Raw genomic sequence first — 11,851 nt, 5'->3', positions numbered from 1 at the left:
ATTTACCAGGATCCATAATGATAAATCTACCACCCATCATTTTTTGTTTTTTGTTTTTATCTTCCTCTTCCTTCTTCTTCTCCTAAAAACAAACAAACAAACAAACAAACAACAAAAAAACCCAAAAACCTCAAAGTGGGATGAGATCTCTAAGTTAAATTGGGGCTCCTAAAAGAGCACTGGACTTGGCATTAGAAAGCCTAGAGTATCAAACATTACGTAGCCTTGTAACTTTGGGCAAATGTATTCTGTGCCTCTTCTGTGAAACAGGTGGTGTGGGCCCTTCATGCCCCTTCCAGTTCTAAGATTATATGTATTTGTCGAGTTGAACCCCTCCCCACTCCCAACCTCATCTCTAGGAAAGTCTCTTTCTAAACCACTCAAAATAAATGACTATCTTTCATTTTATAACACAGCTTTCAGGAACTTACTTGGTTGCTTGTTTCTGGGATTATTCACCTCCAAAGTCAAGTGCTTCAACTGTATGTTTAGCAAAACTCTCTCCTGCTACAATATAAGGCTGCTTTTTTTCACCTTCTGTTTCCTGTGAAAACAGAGAACAGCTCTTTGCAATCTTGCTTATAATAACTTTTCTTCTGCGTGCTGACCGTGACCAAGTCGTTCCTTCATGCCGTGACCCTTAAGATGTGTATTCTGATGTTCTTATCGGCTCTCCTGCTCCTCCTGTCCTGATCACCACTCTCCTGCATTGTCAACAAAAGTGTGTGCTGGGCGAGTGGCTGACTTGGACTGTTTGGAAGCCTAGGAGTGATTCCGTGGGTGCCACATCTGCTGGTGTGCAATGGGAGGGGAGAGGAGAGAGCAGACATTCCTCGGCTGCTGAAGAGGGCTGTGGAAACTGAAGTCATAGACATGCTTCAGTGGAGGATGAGGATTTGCCCAGATGGGAAGCCTCAAGTACAGAGGCACTTACACATCTACTTATCTTGAGTCTCAATGATGCTGTTTATGAGTGAGCTATTCAAATGGAGGGAGAAACCCTCAGAGAAGGAAAAATAACAGGTTGGAGTGATTATGTACAGGAGGAGAGGCCCTCGTAGAAATCCAGTGGGAAAGGAAGAAGGGAATAAAATTAAGAATGATTAATGGCAAATCTCTAATAGTTTCATTGGATCCAAAGGACCAGGGCAATACAGAGTAAGAAACACTTGATATAGGAAAGGTACATAAGTGTGAAGGAAAATACATCATTCTACAGATGTTGACAGGCTCTGAGGCTGGGGGAGAATCCTCCAAGAGCAGAGAGAAGCTGTCCCTGCTTCCCCCCATCTCCAGAGGCACCCTAGCTGGCATGGCATCTTCCCCTGGTATTTCTGGGAAATTCTCTCCAGCTGCATTCCAGCAGGGCCAAGTAGAATAACTGGCAATGAGGGTGAACCTGGAAAAAAATGGATTTCAGCTCTTAGGAACATTTAATTTAGGGACACAGGCACCTCTCCTCTTGATCGTGTCCTTAAACGTGCCGTAATGGGTGTGTGTGTGTGTGTGTGTATGTGTGTGTGTGTGTGTGTGTGTGTTGCTCAGAGTATCTGCCTGAGAGTCAGAACACAGATTAGAGTTTTAGTTGCAGTTGACCCAGCTACACTCTCCCACCAACACAGTGCTTACTACTTCCCACCTCCCCTACAGTAGGTTTAGGATTGCAATAAAGCTCCTTATAATGGGAAATAATAATATCTACCATTTATGAAGTTCTTAATACATGCCAGCATCAGACTCGGCTATTTACATGCATTTTCACATTTAATCCTCATAGCAATATATGAGGTAATCACAGACATTTACATAGTGCTTTTTAAAAGTCAGACAATATTCCAAGTGCTTTATATATACATTCATTTAATTAGGTTCTATGATTATACTTTTTTTGACATATGAGGACACTGAGACACAAAGATATAAATAACCTGTCAACAAAGAGCTAGTAAGTGTCAGAGTCAAAATTCAAAACTCATGTCTGACTTATTTCATTAGACTGTAAGCTCCATAAAAGTAGTAATTACATGTGGTTTGCTAACTGTCAAATCCTTGATGCCCAGAGTACAGTAAACCCTCATACCCATGAGCTGAGTGACTGCGTACAGAGTCCAAACCATTAACTTCTAGGCAATACCAGGGCCCTGGGCAAATAGATTTCCCCCAGATCAAGTGAACCAAAACGAGACAAGCAATAACACTAGAAAGATAGTCATTCATTCATTCAACAGATATTTATCAAGCACCTACTATGTGCCAGGCCCTAGCCTAGGTGCAAGTGGCACGTTCTTTTTTTGGAAGGGAAATGCCACGACTTGTTTCGATACCTCTTTTAACTCAGGAAGATTTGCATCCCGCTTTTCCTCCCTACCCTTCCTGTCCAGCAGCGAATACAGTGGGCCCGGCAAAATGGGGAGGGCAGTTGTGGTCTCACACAAGCAGCTCTAAGTCATATTCTGCTTGCTTCCCATCAGCCTTAGGCTTGAAGGACCCTCTGGGGATAATGACTCAGTGCTGGGGAGAGGAGGGGGGTTGCACATAGCAAATCTCAGAGGGAGGGATTGCAAATTGGAGGCATTTTATTGTTTTCTCCTTTTTTACTTTGAAAACTTTCCAAACAGAGAGATCTATTTGAGTGGTTTGCAAAATCCATCTTAAGGTCAGCTCTAATTAAGTTGAGGCCTGGCAGCTGTATGGTTTCAGTGTTGTTACACAGCTGCCAAAGTCGAGGAAGGTGCCCACCTTCAATGGCAGCGGTGAGTCTTGGACTGCCTGCCTGGCTCCTGTGGCCTCCCAGACCAACTTGGCCTCTATGACATGTAGAATGGGTCAGTGCCAAACAGAAAATCTGTCTTATACTTGGGTTGAAATAGACTGATGCAGGAGCTTTTGGTAAATTTTAGGAAAACACGGACACCCATTGTATCACATAGTAGGTACTCAAACATTTTTCTATTTCTCTTCATTTCTGTAATAGGAGTATGATTTTAGCAACAGAGAACTGGGTCAACACAGTGCCAGGCACATAGCAGGCATCCAGTAAATCTGCATAAAGTGAAAAAGCTTATATAAAAAACGGAGAAAATGAGAACTCAAGAGACTCAGATTCTCGTCCCTGGATTTTCTATTAATTAGTAAGATAAAAATGTAGAAGTCATCTCTCTGGACTGTGGTTGTTTCCCTCTACAAAATAAAGAAATTAGATTAGTTCAAAAATTCCTTCCTGTTCTTAAAATTTACAATGGAAATTTTATATCTAGGCAGCTTCCCATAGCAGAAAGAATAGAAGACAAGGCCCACAGACAGGATTTAATTCCAGACTCGAACTCTGACCAGCCATGCAAGGTTAAGCATTTTATTCAAACATCCCCCAGCCTCAATTTCTTCATCTGCATGATAGGGATGTTGAAATGCTTTTTGTAGGGTTGCAGGAAGGTAAGGAGAAGATAAGTCAGTGCCTGGAATATAGAAAGCTTTAAATAATAATTAAAAATAAAAATCTATTGAATGTAACTTCATTCTTTTTGTAGAAAAGTGCTATGACCTTTGGGGATAGATTGCGCAAATGGCCCCAATTCTTCACCACTTCCTGTATCTTTGTTGTTTGACATGTAACTCTGCAGTGCTCTTCCAAGCCTTGACTCAGCTTAGCTAAGTGACTTACCAGTAGGATGTTAGCAGATGTGATGTAAGCAGAAATTTAAAAAGCATTTGAAGTCAGTCTTTCATAACTCTGCCATTGCCATGAGAAGGACATGCCTCCACCTATCCACAGGTGCTAAAAAGAGAATAAGCAACACATGGAACAGGGCCACCACTAGCCATGACCAGTCTAGACAAGCCAAATCCCAGTTAATTTGATACTCAGAAGCTAAATAACTGCTTGTTTTAAGCCACTGAAACGTGGAGTGGATTGTTATGTGGTAGTTTTATGACAGCAGCTAACTGATACACCATTGGTTTCAAACAGAAGACAGGAGTTGTAGGGCCTCAACTATACTTACACCCCTACTTCCCTATCGATACTTTTGAGCTTTAAGCTTTTTCGCTGGCAATAAGATAATGGAATGTCCCCGCCCTGGGCAGAAACCGCTCCGAGCAAACAAGTATGGCGGGGGATGAAACCTCAGCAAACCAGTATGGCGGGTGATAAGAATGATTAAGCCAGAGTTTAAAGGTCGCCCTAGCCAACCATAACTCATGTGACTCAACCCCCACTCCGGTAAATGTAAAGTAGGCATCCAACAGCTAACCAATCAAGGAACTAGAGCCAAGACCCCCACTCCGGTAAATGTAAAGCAGGCATCCAACAGCTAACCAATCAAGGAACTAGAGCCAAGTCCCCACTCCGGTCCAGGAACAAACAAACCAATGAGGAAAAAACCCTTGATATATCCACACTTTGCATAATGAAAACTATAAAATGTATGTAATTCCGCTTGGGGGGGTTCCTCTTCGGCCTCCTGCGTGAGGACCAAGGAACCCCGGTGCACCGGCTCCTAATAAACCTCTTGCGTGTTGCAGCGACTCTCGACTCTTGGCGGTTCTTGGGCGAGCTGGGACCCCTCAGAGACCGTTCAGGTCTAACAGATTTATAGATTGCTTTATTTTAAAATTGGAGCTAATTAGTGAAATTTGAAAATATATTTACTTTCCCATATTCGGTGAACCTTCAGATACACTTATGGGTAAAATTTTGAGAGGAAAAGGAAGAAAATTTTGCTAAAATTACCTTTCTAGTTCCAGTGACAATTTTAATGGTATCTGAGGCATTTAAAATTGCTGGATTATGAAAGTTTGAAAACTTGCCATTAGGTCTGAGTATTCTAGCTTTAATTTTAGATTTGGGAATTTTAAGCAGGGAGGGACTTAATATGTGTAGGTATAAATCTGATTATAAAGTATGTCTGCATATTGCTTAATATCTTTCTCTTTTTGTAAAACACAGATAGTTTAGTAACAGTTTTATTCAGATTAATGAGGCTTTCAAAATACAGTGTCAAAAGATGGTCCTTGATGGGTCAACAGGACCCTCTGATGACAAGGTCAGACATATCTCTTAGAAGGAAGGACTCTGGTAGAAACCAATCACTCCCAAACCAACAGTCACTTCTTAAATAAATCAGTGTGCAAGTCTATAAAACAGAAGTCACATTCTTCTGGGCATTAGGACTGATACTAGTTGGTAAGCTTCTTCAGGGCAGGGACGAGAGCGAATATGCACCACATTGATCATGTGATTGCTTGGATAGCAGAAGATGAATGCTATTGTCGAAGAAAGGCACGTGGAAACCTGCTTCTCATTACTTAGGATCCAGATCAAATGTTGCTCCACCAGGAAGAATGCATCCTTTTCTCATCTGTGTTCTTCTGGGACCTGTCAGCCTGTTTCCATGTCTGACTCTTCCACTAGGCTGTCAGCCCCTCAAAGACACGAGACACATCATATTGACCTTATGTCGCCTCTGCCTAGCAAGATACCTTATGCAACCTGTGAGCCTAATAAGCTCTTGTTAAATGAATGAATGCTAGTACTGCCCCAATTTATAAGTGAGGAAGCCAAAAATAAGAGAGATTATAACTGATTTTCTGGAAATCACACAGCTGGACAAAGTTGGGAAATAAATGTGAACTCAGCTCCAGGTGACTCCAGTCTATTTCTACTATACCATGCTTGAATCAGGGTTCTGGTGACAATAAACAAAATAGTACAGGTAAAGTACCTAGTACTGTAACAGTTGTTGAATAAATAAATGTTACTTACCTTTTTCATGCCTTATGCTGGTACCAGGGGCCCCACCACTGAAGATTTTTTCTCTTCTCCTGAATACTTTTTTTTAGAAGTCATCAACTTATTGTTGATTGAGGAAGTTAGAAAACAAACCAAATAACCTAATAGAGTAATGGCTAGTTTATGACATTAACTATCAATTGGACTATTATTCAGTCATTAACAATAACATATATAGGAAGAGCTTAAAATAACATGGAAATGAATTCAACAATGATGTTGGCTTTTTTAGAATGCAACATCTAATTTCTTTTTAAATATGTATTTGTAGTATTATCACAATGTTTTCAAAACTAAATATATATATATATATATATATATATATATATATCAAGAAAAGAATGGAGGGAAATGGTAGAAGCTAGCTGGCAATTATTGTCTTTAGATAATAACAAGGATGATTTTTGCCAGCTTTCTAATTTCCTGAAATTTGCAAGTTTCAAAAAAATGAGTATATCTTACTTTTATATCTGAAGGGCTTTCACAATGTCCTCTATAATGCATTTTCTGTTTCCTAAACTGTCTTTGGTAGATGGACCACTGACACATTTCGCCCCTACTTTGTCGATGCTTCCACACTTTTCTCATTGTATCTATACCCCTATGTTGAACTTGGTTTTCATATTGACCTCCTCTGTTACCTGACTGTGAGTTTACTAATAGCAGGGATTTTTGGATTCCTCTGCATTTCTCCAGTTTTCTCCAGTACCCTGCCAGTACATAGTCCATAGTAGGTTCATAAATTTTTGTTAAATGAATGCTATTTCTCATGACTAAATTCGTAATTGGTGCCATGACCTCCATGAAAAGGCAGAAAAGGAAAATGTGTATATTTGTATGTGTGTATTTCAGCAGAGTCAGAGCTTGCAAACACTGTACTACATGTTTTCACATGTCTTCCTTCAATTTTGCACATTCACAAATTAGAAAATAAAACTAAAAACGCAGTTGAGATTTTTTTCTCCCACATTGCCTTTTCTGAATAATGATGACTAGTGCTCAGTATGCGTGCTTGTCTAACATGAAGTCTGTAAATTCTCTGAATACAGGCAAAATGTATGGAAATTATATCAAATCTAATTTAAGTGTGTTTTCTTAAAATTAGAATGTATAATATTTAGTTTCATGAGCAGAACAAATAATACAATTAGTGTTTATTCTTTGACTGCTCTTTTCCTAAACAACTCAGTTAAAACATGCAGGCAACACAAAAACACAGTGCTTCCCAGTCACTGTTCCAAGTTTCATATGTTAAACAAAGACAGACCAACCTTAAACCTTTTGATAAATATGATGCTTGTGGTAACTGCAGCATTCACTTCGTATCCCATTTCTCCAAGTTCCTGTCAGCCAGATGTCACTTGCAATGCAAACACTAGAAAAATATGAAATAATAATTTCATACATCATCTATGTGTGCATGAGCCAGTCAAACATTCAATACAAATTCAAACGGCTACTACACACAGAGCAAATATCATCCAAATAATATTTAAAATGATTGAAAGTCTTTTGATTTGGAAGTGTATTCTCTTAAGCTAAGTGGTCCCCAAGACCATCTAGAAAATTCAATTGTTTCATTTTTAAAATGTTTTCTGCCCAAAATTATATCAAACCCTAATGTCTCAATAGAAACACATGGGATTGGATTGCTGACTGGGCGCCTGATGTCAAAGAAAAATCTAATTTCACAATGGCATTTCCTCATACTGTCTCACCAAAATACAAAATTGATAAAATTTTAATGGATAATTTTCAGAAGCAGAATGTTAACCACTGGGAAAATATGAAGGAAAAGTTAGCATTGTAGCATAAGAGAGGCAAAGTGAAGGGAGGAATTGACTAAGAATACAGATATACAATGCTATATAAAAAGCATTCTTAAAAGCTTTTTCTTATCAAAAACAGAACTTCAACTTTAAAAAGGCCCTTACTATCAAAATATAAGCTTTTTTGTGTCCATTTCTAAGTTTCTCTTCCCAAATCTTTTCTATTTTGTAATATGATATAGGGAAAGGGAATCATACCGTAAGCTACACATTAGGTATACATTTGTGCCATGTTGATTTCTATTTTTGATGTTGGCTACAAAAATGGAAATGGGTACCCCCAGCTTCAATTAAGAGATAAGAGAGAATGGTATTTGATTCAGTACTGTTTCTTTTCACCAAGGCCCTAAACATCATCTCTTTCTGCTTGCTGTTTAGTGGTGAGTTTCCCTGTCTGTCTGCAGGGGAAAAGGTTCCATTCCCTTTGTTTTAAGAAGGGAACTCGACACTCTACGACCTTCTGCATGTCCCTTACCTTCTTTGAGCCTCAGTGCTCTGATCTGTAAGGTAGAGAGAGCAATTCCTACCCTCCTTTTTTCTTGTGATGTTTAGGAATAAAACTTATAAAACATCTGACACAATGCTTGAGGAAGAACTCCAATATTATTTTGTGATGATTCTAATTTCTCTGAGCTTCTAATGCTTGCTTTCTTGAAGTCTGCCCCCTTTTTTTTTTTTTTTTTTAAATATCTTTTGGTTATCTTCTTCACATAAGCTGGCAGTATGGGCAGGTTTTAAAGAGCTGATGGAGGGAAGGGGCAGCCTCCACTGGACAGCTTTGCCAGGGTGACCCTTGTATCGGTGAGGTAAGCAATGTGACAGCCAAACCACCGTCAGTCCCTGAAAGTCCCTGTGTAATCTGGAGCCATGGACTCAAGCCACTGGGGACACCATGAAGAGGCAGATGCTGATCTCTTATAAGGAGGAATCTTGCTTCTTGGTGACACTGAGGACCCCACCTCCCTACCACCAAGGCTGTCTACAGCAGACCTCAAGATTATAAAGCAGAATCAACTACATTGCCAATGTTCCTGTTTAAAAACTTGAAACTGACTGGAAACATATTTAACATTTTCCCCCCTCCCCCCCCCCCCCTCCTTCTCTCTCTTTCATCTTCTCCACTACCTTATATTTTCCTGTGAGGGCAGGCCCTGGTTCCTAAATTATCCTCATATGCAACTTTTCTCCTCTCCAGCCCTTACATGGGGCTTTGGACTAGGTAGATGATTAATAAATATCTGGTATTTAAGATTGAAGTTAGCTCTTTCCCTTGAGGCAGCTTATTTGGCTGAATAAAAACTGACTCTATTTATTAGCCTGGATGAGGAGACTGTATGATACAGTTGGTAATAGTATAGGATTTTAAATCAAACAGAAGTAGATGGTTATCCCAACTCCTCTGCCTTTACTTACCATCTTGGACAAATTTCTTAATGTCTCTGAGTCTTAGTTTCCTCAATTATAGGATGGGAATAATAATTCCTGCTTCTTAGGATTCTTCCAAATAGGGTTGCCAATAAAATACAAGACCCCCTCTTAAATATGAATTTCAGCTAGAAAACTGCATTTTTAAGTATAAGTATATCCCAAATATTGTATGGGACATACTTATACTGAAAAGTATTTATTACTTACCTGACATTCAAATGTAACTAGATGTTAACTAGATTTTAATTTGCTAACTATGGCAACCCTAATTATAAAGACTAAGTGAAACAATACATTTAAAAGTGAAGCTACTAGCTTCTGCCCATTGGCTAGTGGGTGCTCATTAAGTGTTATCTCATTATCTTCTTCCCTCCTGGAGCTATTGTGCAATTAAGTGCCTGGTGCATAATACCAGTTCAATAAATCTGAGTGCGCTTTTCTCCTCAAGGCTCAGCCTACAAAGAATATGCTTTATGCCTTCAACAGAGGAGAGGTCTCTTCGGCCTACAGCCTTTGTCTCCAGGTGACTTGCCTGCTCCTTTCTCCTTCCCAGGGCCTGTTAGCCTCATGGAGTCCAGACGGTGAGACGTGGCCCTGGGTAAAAGGACAAAACTGAAGGGACAAAGCTGTTGATACAGGTCCCCTTCAACTTAAGGCAACTTGATCTTTGAAAATCTGAATTTACTGTGGAAATAGGTGTTAGAAATTCTTTAAATTGTGAGCCCTCTGAAGAGTTCCGAAACAAAATTGTAAAGAAGTATTTGATTTCCAGAAACGTAGAAGATAAACTGTTCAGCAAAAAATCTGCTACCTAAAGTATGCTATAAAGGTGTCGCTAACAGCTCTATACAACTCTGCCTTGCTTCCACAGGTACCCCTCACTCTGCAAGACAGCTCTTCCGGACACGGTTATTCAACAGGACAGAAAAGCTTTCTTCTGTGACTATTGCCAAATGCCCTCCTGGGGCGGCTAGGCATGAACTCGGCTATCCGCAAAAGATATGGGCCAGGGTTTTAAGGACACTTTTTGTTTTCTTTACAAGTTCAGTGTTGTTCCTCTCTGAGAAGCCAGAGATAGTGCATAGGATATGATTCAATGGAAAGTCTTTGTATGAGAAAATGGCTCTTTCAACGTGGTCTATCTGAGGCTCAGCACATTTGGAGTCTGTCTGACCCACGTTACCAGACCTACAGCTGGTTCTGCTGGGCCAGAGGCAGCTGCCAGCATCCTGGGAGAAACTCCTTTCTGCCCCAGTTTTTTCCCATGTCTGGAAAATAGTTGGGGCCTAAAACCTTTGAATATTTGTAGTTTACACATGAGATCTTTCCACGGGAATCGAATCCTTGGCTGACAGCAGAAAGCAGGTACTGTGCACTTCCTTCAGCTCACATTGTCATGTAAACAGGCGGCCACCGTACTCAGCACCAGCTGCAGCTTCTGGGTGGTCCTGGAGGAAGTTCCAAGAGGATTGCAGTGCAGTCTCCTAGGCTGGTGGTCACACGGCTCGGCTCAAGCAAGCATCTGTGGGAGAGAGCAAAGGCATGTACGTTCTCCGAGTTCCAGTCTCGGGTGGAAATATCAAAGTAAAATCTGAATTCCCAGAGAAGGTCTGTTCTTCAAAATTAAAAAAAAAACAAAGCTGAACTGGATAAAAACATAGAGGCAAACAGTGAGTGGATTTTTCTGGCAGGTAATTGTCAATATGAAAATTTGGGGGTTCTGCTTCCCCCTTCCTCTTGGGCATATGGAAGTAGCGTCTTCATAAGTGCTTGTTAATTGATCAGTATGAGTGCATACTAATGTATGGAATCGTGAGACTTTCCACACCTTTCCTTAGGATGGTAAAATGGGGGATTGCTGGGGTGGAATTCCACATCCACCACGTATTAGCTGTTTAACAAGTTACTTAACCTCTCTGTGTTGGTGTGAGACTATGAGTGCATTAATACATGCAAAGGTTTCGAACACTGCCTGGCTATAGTAAGCCCTAAAGAAGTAGTAATCAACATAATTAAAAGGACTTTAATAACCATGCTGTATGTATGTATAGTGTTATATAGTTGTAAAGTACTTCCCCCTCTCTTTTGGTGGATCTGTAGTGAAGATGAGGTGGAGTGGGACTGAGAAATCCCCATCTTTTTGTAATGAGAGAAGGGAGAAGTAGGAGTAATCAGATGGTTCAATGAGGTTGCGCCCGGTAGAGAGGGGGGTATACATGACTTAAGAGGTGGAAGAGGCTGAGTTCCACAAAGGAGCCATTGAGATGCTTGCTGGGTTGGAACTGAGAACCCTCAGCAAGCCAGGGTGTGGACAGGGAGAGAATAGAAATGGATGGAAATTAACAGAAGTGTTTATAAGGAACTTACAAAGAAAAATCAGGAGTCTAAATATGATTTAGGAGACAACTACTGTTACAAGTCACTCTTTAGCATTTTGAGAAAAACTTTATTTGCCTGGCCCTACACCTTACTGCAAGTCAATTACACATGAAAGTGTGGATGCCCTTGTTCAAAAAACAGGAAACAAATACCATTTAAACATATGAAACTATAAAACTTTTTTTCTTTCTTCTGTGGTCTCTCCCTCCCATTGTCATGATGTTTTTTATTTTCTATTTAATGTCATTCAAGTAAATAAAAATTAAGATTCTAAATTATTAGCGTGAGTTTTACTGTTCATCGTTATATTGTGCAACGCCAGTTTTAAATGTAAATACAAAAGCATTTAATTGTATACAGAATTACTGAAATTGCACAATTTTTATTTTGTAGTTTGTACATGCCTATATATTTTGTTACCAAAAGA

General features: G+C 39.9%; 1 long non-coding RNA gene across 1 annotated transcript in view; it reads right to left on the bottom strand.

The window, feature by feature from the left end:
* Window positions 1–7,087: 7,087 nt before the first annotated feature.
* The window catches only part of LOC136794686 (uncharacterized), a 230,674-nt gene continuing 225,910 nt past the window's right edge, over window positions 7,088–11,851 (bottom strand). Inside the window, exons 3-4 of the long non-coding RNA XR_010841782.1 lie at window positions 10,436–10,567; window positions 7,088–7,163 (exon numbers count right to left, since the gene is read on the bottom strand). This is a non-coding gene — a long non-coding RNA (uncharacterized lncRNA). The remainder of the gene's footprint in view (window positions 7,164–10,435; window positions 10,568–11,851) is intronic.

The sequence above is a fragment of the Kogia breviceps genome, chromosome 1 (assembly GCF_026419965.1).
Source record: "Kogia breviceps isolate mKogBre1 chromosome 1, mKogBre1 haplotype 1, whole genome shotgun sequence".
In the NCBI taxonomy this organism is placed as follows: Eukaryota; Metazoa; Chordata; class Mammalia; order Artiodactyla; family Physeteridae; genus Kogia; species Kogia breviceps.
Note: the sequence above shows the minus strand (reverse complement) of the source record. Positions and strands in the feature narration are given on the sequence as shown.